Source organism: Cynocephalus volans, chromosome 4 (assembly GCF_027409185.1).
Source record: "Cynocephalus volans isolate mCynVol1 chromosome 4, mCynVol1.pri, whole genome shotgun sequence".
Lineage (NCBI taxonomy): Eukaryota > Metazoa > Chordata > Mammalia > Dermoptera > Cynocephalidae > Cynocephalus > Cynocephalus volans.
In genome coordinates this window covers 47039464-47047562 of record NC_084463.1, presented here as the reverse complement: position 1 = coordinate 47047562, position 8099 = coordinate 47039464, and positions in this window count along the sequence as shown.

Sequence of the window (8099 nt, the reverse complement as noted above, 5' to 3'; positions counted from 1 at the left end):
AGACATCTTGCCCCTAGCAAACATTTTTTTCACATCTTTCCCTTCAGCAATTCTTAAAATTTCTTAATAGGATCGGTATGACAGCCACCTGTTAACTCTAAAATCATTAAAATATACAATCCCATACCAAAGAGTTGATTAGACAGGATTTGCCCTCTATCTGTAAACTACCCGAGGGCTTTTGACCCATACATGCATTTACCTAAAAACCCTATTCTAAAATCAAATGACAATCAAGATTTCTAACCCTCTACAAGAGCAGACATTGTTGTCTTGTTTCTGATATTAGGGAGACAGCATTCAGTCTCTCAGCATCAACTATGATGTGGCTTGTGGGGGTTTTCATAGATGTCATGTAGTATCTTGAGTAGTTGCCCTTCTGCTTCTAGTTTATTGTTTTCATTGTGAAGGGGTGTTGAACTTTGTCAAATGCTTTTTTCTTTATCCATTCTAGATATTAATACCTTGCCAAATATATGATTTGAAAAAATTTCTACCATTCTATGTGTTTCCTTTTCACTCTGTTGATAGTGTCCTCTGAGGGACAAATGTTTTTAATTGAGATGAAATCAAATTTCTGTATTTTTTGTTGTTGCTGACAGAGTTTGTGGTGTCATATCCAAGAAATAATTACCACGTCCAATGTGGTGAGACTTTTGTCCTATATTATTTCTAAGAGTTGTTTAGTTTCAGCTCTTTCTTTTAGGTCTTTGACTCAAGGGGCCAGCTTTGTACTTCTGCATGTGAATATTCAGTTTTACCAGCTCCATTTTTTCCATGGACTTCTTTTCCCACTGAATGATCTTGGCTGTTGAAAATCATTTTATTTTATATATGAGGGTATCTTTCAAGGCTCCCTATCTTTTCCATTGGTGCACATGTCTGTCTTTATGCCAGTACCTCAATGTTTTGATTACTGTACTTTTGTGTAAGTTTTGAAATCAGGAAAGGCAACACTTCCAACTTTGTTCTTCTTTTTCTTTTGTTTTGGCTATTTTTCATTCCGTGAGATTCTGTTAATTTTAGGATGTTGCTTTCTATTTCTCTTTGAAAAATGTCATGGGGCTTGTGATAGGAATTGCATCAAATTTGTACATCCTTTGGGATAGTACTGACATCTGAATAGTAAGTCTTCTCACCCTTGCACATGAGATGCTGTTACTGCCAGACCAGGCTAGGCTTACCCTCTTGCATTAAACAAATGACTCAATGTCCAGAAGTTGGTGCGAAGATTAGAAGGCGTATACAGATAACCAACATCTGGGGAATTACCAAGCTAAAATCACCCCAATTTCTGATGCCTATTCTGGGTTTTATGAAGGAGAAGAGGCAGGAAGATGAGAACGGGTTTTTCTGCTAAAGAAAAAAGTGGGGGAGAGTCTGGGAGTAGCAGATGGTCTGAGTCAAATGTCAGGCTCCCATGTGGATCAGAAACGTCAGTGTCACAGACTCTGTGGTCAGCTTTAAGTCCTTGATGTTACCTTCAGGTTGGTGTCCTTACCTCTTAGGGAGAGCTCAAGGAAAATAACCTCGGTCAAATATCATAAAAATACTTGACTTGGATTTTGAATTAATGTGGATGTAGTTTTCCTTTAAGTAAGAGGGGGAGTTTACAGCCAGCGAGGTTGTCTTGCCTCTCTCTTATGTCTCCTCTTGTTTGCAGCCAATTAGAGAGGTAAGAAAAACAAGAAAGTTACTTTCAGCCCTTAATCGTAGGTGCACCCCGCTGAAGTCAGCTGGCATAAGAGCTGTTGATTTCATCTCCTGGCGGTCTCTTGATTCTTTTGCTAACTTCAAGGAATTGATAATTATCAGTTTCCAAGTTAAGGGCCAACTGAAACATTCTGCTTGGTCTTAGTTACCCCAAAGATGGCTGCTTTTCTTTCTAAGTTCCGTTTCAATGCCCCGCTGTCAGTCATTCTATCCATTTCTATGGATATGGGCCATTGATGTTGTCTAGGTACCTCCTGTGGAGGGAGGGCATCATACAATTTATCTTACAATGGAATTTTTTGACACGGCAGGAGAAATATTCTTTAGTTCCTTACTTCATCTTTGGGTGTAATAAGAGGTAGTTTTCTGTTCTGAGTTTTGATCTTCTTTTGCATAGTTTTTTTTTTCCTTTGCAACATTTGTATAAAATGTATATGAAAAAAATAATAAGGAATAACATGATTATTGTAAGAATGATTCACCCAAGATATATATAGAGAGAGAGTGAGTGGATAATAAACATTCTCACCATCCCCAAACCCCTCTGCTGGCATTGCTGTTTTCCTTTATCAGGTTCAGGATATGTTTCCATTCATCATCTACTGTCATTTAAACTTTATGGTAGACCTCATTGGAGGTTTGTAAAACTCATTCTACATCAGCATCTAAAAGTCATAATTCCTCTTGTGGCCATTTAGTTTCCATGGAAATGACATCCTGAGAGGGATAGAAATTGGTCTGAAGGAACAATTTGTCTTCAATGTCTAAGTTATCATAGGATTTATTTACATCAAGCAAAGCTATTTTTCCTATGACCATTGTATTACACCAGATGCCAGTTTTAGAGATGGGGAAGAAAGATTCTATACAGGAGTAACCAAACAGCTTCACTGTGGTGTTGTATTGACCCTCCCAAGAAAAATGACCCTTTCCCATATACCAGATGTTGTGGCTCATAGGAGTTGATATTAAAGGCCATACTTGGGAGGTATCAGAGTTCCAAGTATATTGAAGGCAAAGCCATTGTCCCTTCTTAATTTCACAGTCAGAAAGGGAAATAGGGTTCCATGTGTTTTAATAAGTTAGAATAGCCCAATGACTTCCCATAGGAAGGACTCTGGTGTGATCGACAATCATCCCAATGCCTGCTAATTGAATTACTAACTCTGGGTTCTATTTAGTTTAGGCACCTGGGCTTTAAGAACACAGTACCTAAGGTCACATTTATCATCCAGGAATTGCTATAAGGCAGGGGGACCATAAGCTTCCCAAAGGTTGAGATGGGATGTCGGCTCTGAGTATAGTGGTCCATTGTCTCATACCTATTTCAGATTCCATTTGTATCAGTATGGTCATTAGTGCCCATTGGGTTCGGGTGCATGCATGTTCCCATCTCTGAGTTTCAGAATAAGATTGTATGATTTGTTGGTTTTTTTCTATCCATTTGATAAGGGACTCATTATTCTTTTTTGCTGCTTTCCAGCCTTTCCCTTATTCTTGGTATAATATCCCTTCTATATGTCCTATCTTGGATAAAGAGGCTTTTTCTAGAGAATGCCTTTCTTCAGTGGCTGCAAATTCTGCTTTTCCCAAAATGCCTAATCCTGTTCCTATTCCCCCTATGAGATCTCTTTTCAGTCTCTGTGGGAGCCAGTTCTTGTGTATTCAACATGAATGTTGCTGTCAAATTATATTAGTAGCCTCAGTGGAATTAGGATATATAGAATTGATCCAGAATCTCTGGGTGTCCCAAACCACTGTTAGGTGGGTGGATGTTACTCCCAAGTTGGCTTTGGTCTGGGTATTCCATAAAGCTTCCCATAGTTGACCTGATCTAATGGTCAAGTTTGTACTGTCATGGATCTCTGCCCACCATGTGATTCCCAAAAATTTATTTTTAAGAGTTTTATTATCTGGGGTCATGGGCATCCATCCACAAGTACAAGACTGAGGAGTTTTTGAGCACATCTTACTGTGGCAGACTACACATGAAGCTGCTGTCCTTTTCCCATTATACCAAGCAAAGTTCTAAGCCTCTGGTCGTTAGTTTCTATAGTAACACAATGCTCTTTCTGATCAGAATGCTCTAATAGTTTATCAGTGTCGTTGTTGGGCAAATACGCTTGTAACAAGACATATTTTCTATGGCTTTTGAAGTAAAGGTATCCCCGGAAAGGACTTCCTTTAGTAAATTCAAAATTGAGCTGTTTCACCTGGTACCTTTCATTACATCATTGTCAAAATCATGCCATATGATATATGCTTGTCCCACAGGGAGATCTGTAAGATTGGCAATTTCCCAGAAATATCCTTCAGGCTTAAAAAGTGGTGGAGGGGGTGTCATACAAATAGAAAGGACCATGGGAAACAAGGTACAATGTAAAAGCATCTTCTATTAATTACATAAAAATATAATCATAAAACCATTTATTTAACTTTTCCGAACAGGTATTTTAGGTCTTCCACTGGATTATAATTCCACTGAGGTTTGGAGCTCTCTGTTCCTGAGTTTTCTTCAGTAGGTGCCCTTATGACTCATGTGTGAGGAATCCAGGGCTTTATACCTGAAAGCTTTAAGGCAGAATGGGTGGTTAATAGAACATCATGGGGCCCTCCCCACTTTTCTTTTAGCTGTTGCTCAGGACCCTGTTCTCTCCAAGACTTCAATAACACCTTATCTCCTGGTAAGAAAAAAAAAGGTTCAAAGGATCATCAGTGGGATAAGTGCACCTGGAAAGAGCAAACTGATGAATTAATAGCAAGTTTCATGTAGTTGTTTTACATTCCGTTTCACTTGGATCTCATTTCCTAATTCAGGATTACTTAGGTTGAACCTAGCTTGGAGAGGTCTTCCAAATACAATTTCAAAAGGACTCAATTTGAGTCCACTTCTAGATGCTACTCAAATATGGAGCATGGCAAGGGGCAATGCCTTATCCCAGGTAAGGTGAGTCTCTTGGCAGAGTCTGGTAAAGTCCTTTTCAAGGTCTGATTCATCTTTTCAATTTTCCCAGTGGACTGTGGCCTCCAGGAGGTGTGGAGCCTCCAGATGATCTTTAAATTTTTACTCACTGCTTGCCCCACTTCAGCCACAAAAGCAGGTCCACTATCACTCTGTATTGAGGCAGGCAACCCATATCTTGGAATTATTTCCTTTAATGGTGTTTTTATTACTTCAGTCACCTTTTCCTATCAGATGGGAAAGAGTTCTACCCACTCCAAGAAGGTGCCTACCATTACCAACAAATACCTGGAATCCCCAGCAGCTCTGGGCATCTGAGTGAAGTCTATTTGCCAGTCTTCAAAAGGACAAATGCCTTTATATTGTACACCCTGTTGTATGGGTGTACTTCTGTTGTAGGATTATTTTTGGCACATATTTGGCATCCTCTGGTTACTTGCTGAATAATTTTCCTCATCTGAGGACACTTAAGTTGGGGTTGCAGCCAGTCTTTCAGGGCATCTCGACCATAATGAATCCCCTTGTGTAAATGTTTAATAATTAAATATACAGGTGCCTGAGGAAGCAAAATCTTGCGTGTCTTATTTATTTTCCATTTCTTGGAAGGATCCTCACATGTAAAACCCCATTCTTTAGCTTTTTCCTGATCCTCAATGGTGTATTGAGGTGTAAATCTCGTGAGGTCTATGTGTAGGATTAAATCACCTAGTAAGGGGGCTTGTTTAGCTGCCTCTTTGCCTGCTTCATCAGTGGCCCAGCTCCCTTGGTTTATCATAGAATTGTTCTTTTGATGCCCAGAACACTTCATGACAGCCACTTCTGCAGGAAACATAACTGCCTGTAGAAGTGTTAGTATTTCATTAGGGTATTTCACATCTTTACTTCCAGCAGTTAGCAGTCCTCTTTCCTTCCAAATGGCCCCATGTGCATGCAAAATCTTAAAGACATACCTGGAATTGGTGTAAATGTTGACTCTTTGACCTTGAGGTAATTCCAAAGCCCAGGTGAGTGCAATCAGTTTGGCTTCTGGGGCTGAAGTCCCAGTGTGGAGGGGGATGGCTTCTATCACCTGATTAGCAGTGACAACAGCATAGCCTGTGCAGTGTTTACCTTCTCCCATAAAGCTGCTGCCATCCGTGTATAGCTCCCAGTCAGGATCCATCAATGGCTGATCAGCAGGTCTCGTCTGCTAGAGTAAATCAAATCAAACACTTCAACACACTGATGCTGTAAAGGGAGCTCATCAGAAGAAGGCAGTAAGATTCCTGGATTCAAAGAAGTAATAACTTATAGGCTGATGTTAGGATTTCAAGCAAGATTGCTTGATATTTTCCCATCCTTCCCACTGTTGGCCAGTATGCTCCCTCCTGTTCCAGGAGAGCACTTGATGAGGCACATAAACAGCAATTGGCTGTCCCAAAGTAAATTTCTTGGCTTCCTGGAGTATGTCACATGTTATGGCCACTGCTCGTTAACATGGGGGCCATCCTTTTATAGTCTGATCTAATTGTTTGGAGAAGTAAGTGATACGCTGTGGATTTTCTCCTATGTTTGAATAAGAACTCCTAACCCCAGTCTCTCATGCACATATAACTTGAAAGTCTTTCTGGGGTTAGGAAGGCCTAGAGCTGGAGGCAACTGCAGATTGTCTTTGTGTTTCAAAGGTTGTTGACATTCTAAAGTCCAAACTAGGGGTTCAGAGTCCAGACATTTTAAGGCTTCATATAGGGGCCTTACTATAGATCCATATTTGGGGATCCAAATATGGCTAAATCCCACCATGCCCCACAATCCTCACAATTGGTGTTGGGTAATAGGAGTCCTGATGGCCACTATGCCCTGTTTTCTCTCATTCAAAAGTCTTCTTTTTCCTTTTTGTATTTGGAACCCCAAATAGGTAACCTTTTCCTTGCAAGTTTGGGCCTTCTGAGAAGATACCTTATATCCACACTTGGCAAGGTGGTTTAGCACTCTGTAGTATTTTTTTAAACATTTTTCATAAGTGGGGCTGTCTAGCAGTATATCATCCATATATTGTAGTAAAATCCATTTATCGAGTTTTAAAGGCTTTTAGTCACAAGCCAAAGCCTCACCAAATCAGGTAGGAGAATTCTTGTACGTTTGTGGTAACACAGTCCAACAATATTGAAAAATCATTTTTGTCTTTGGATCCTGCCATTTAAAGGCAAATAGCTGTTGGGACTTCTCATGTACAGAGATACAGAAGAAAGATCCTTCAAGTCTAACATAGAGAACCAAGCATAATCTCCAGGAATTGTGGTCAATAAGGTATATGCATTAGGAACAGTGCAGTGAATATCTTGTACTTTTTAATTAATGGCCCGGAGATCTTGAACAAACTGATATTCTCCCATGTGTGACTGCTTTACTGATAATATTGGAGTGTTGTGAGGAGATTGGCAAGGTCTTCTTAGTCCATATTTAAAAAATTTCTGTAAGACTGTTTGAATCTCCTCTGAAACTTCTTTCTTCAATGAATACTGTTTCTTTTTTGGTACGGGTGCCTTAGGCTTTAATTCAATGGATACTGTTGGGACATTGATTGCATAGCCTAGGACCCCATCTGCCCAGACTTTTGTACTCACTTTCTCATGGATTTCAGGTTTAAATGAGTCGATGAGTGGATCTTCAATTTGAGCAAGTAGCATGTGAAGTCCCAGAGCTTGTTCAGGAGACACCTGTAGTTAGCTGTTTATCTTCAGAGAAAAAGGTTACTTGAGCATTTAATTTGCAAAGTAAATCAGAACCTAGCAAAGGAATTGGACATTCAGGCAGGTACAAGAAGCTGTGTCTTAAGGTTTTGTCCCCTACATGGCACTCAAGATGTTGCAAGAAGGTCTTTTGTTGGGGTTTGCCAGTTACTGCCATTATAGGCACAGATCGGTTAAAGTCCTTTGCCAACATACTGTTTAACACAGAGAACATTGTCCCCATGTTGATTAGAAAATTAAGTAGTTGATTGCCCACTGTCAATTGTACCCGGGGCTCCTGTGGGGAAATAGTGATTGGTTTGTTTAGATTGAGGGGAGAACCTGGCCCTCTTTATTCGTCATCTGAGTCTTCTTTTTCCACCATCTGTTTTTGTACTCTTTCCTTCTGTTTCTTTTCTTTTCCCTTCTCTAACTTTGGACATGAGACTCTCCAATGTTATGTTTACAGCATGCCCATTGATTGGCCCTCAAACTTCTTTGAGGGTCCCTTTTCCTCTCTCTCTTCTTATAACCTGCAGTCTCCAAAAAGATAATAGACTGTCTGGGTTTTTTAGCCTCTCTGGCATTGTAAACTTTGAAAGCAATATCCACCAGTGATGAGGGACTCATACCAAGAGTGCCATCTAGCTTCTGCAGGTTTTTCTAATGTCAGGGGCACTCTGTCCAATAAATGTTAAGTTGACTGTCCTTAA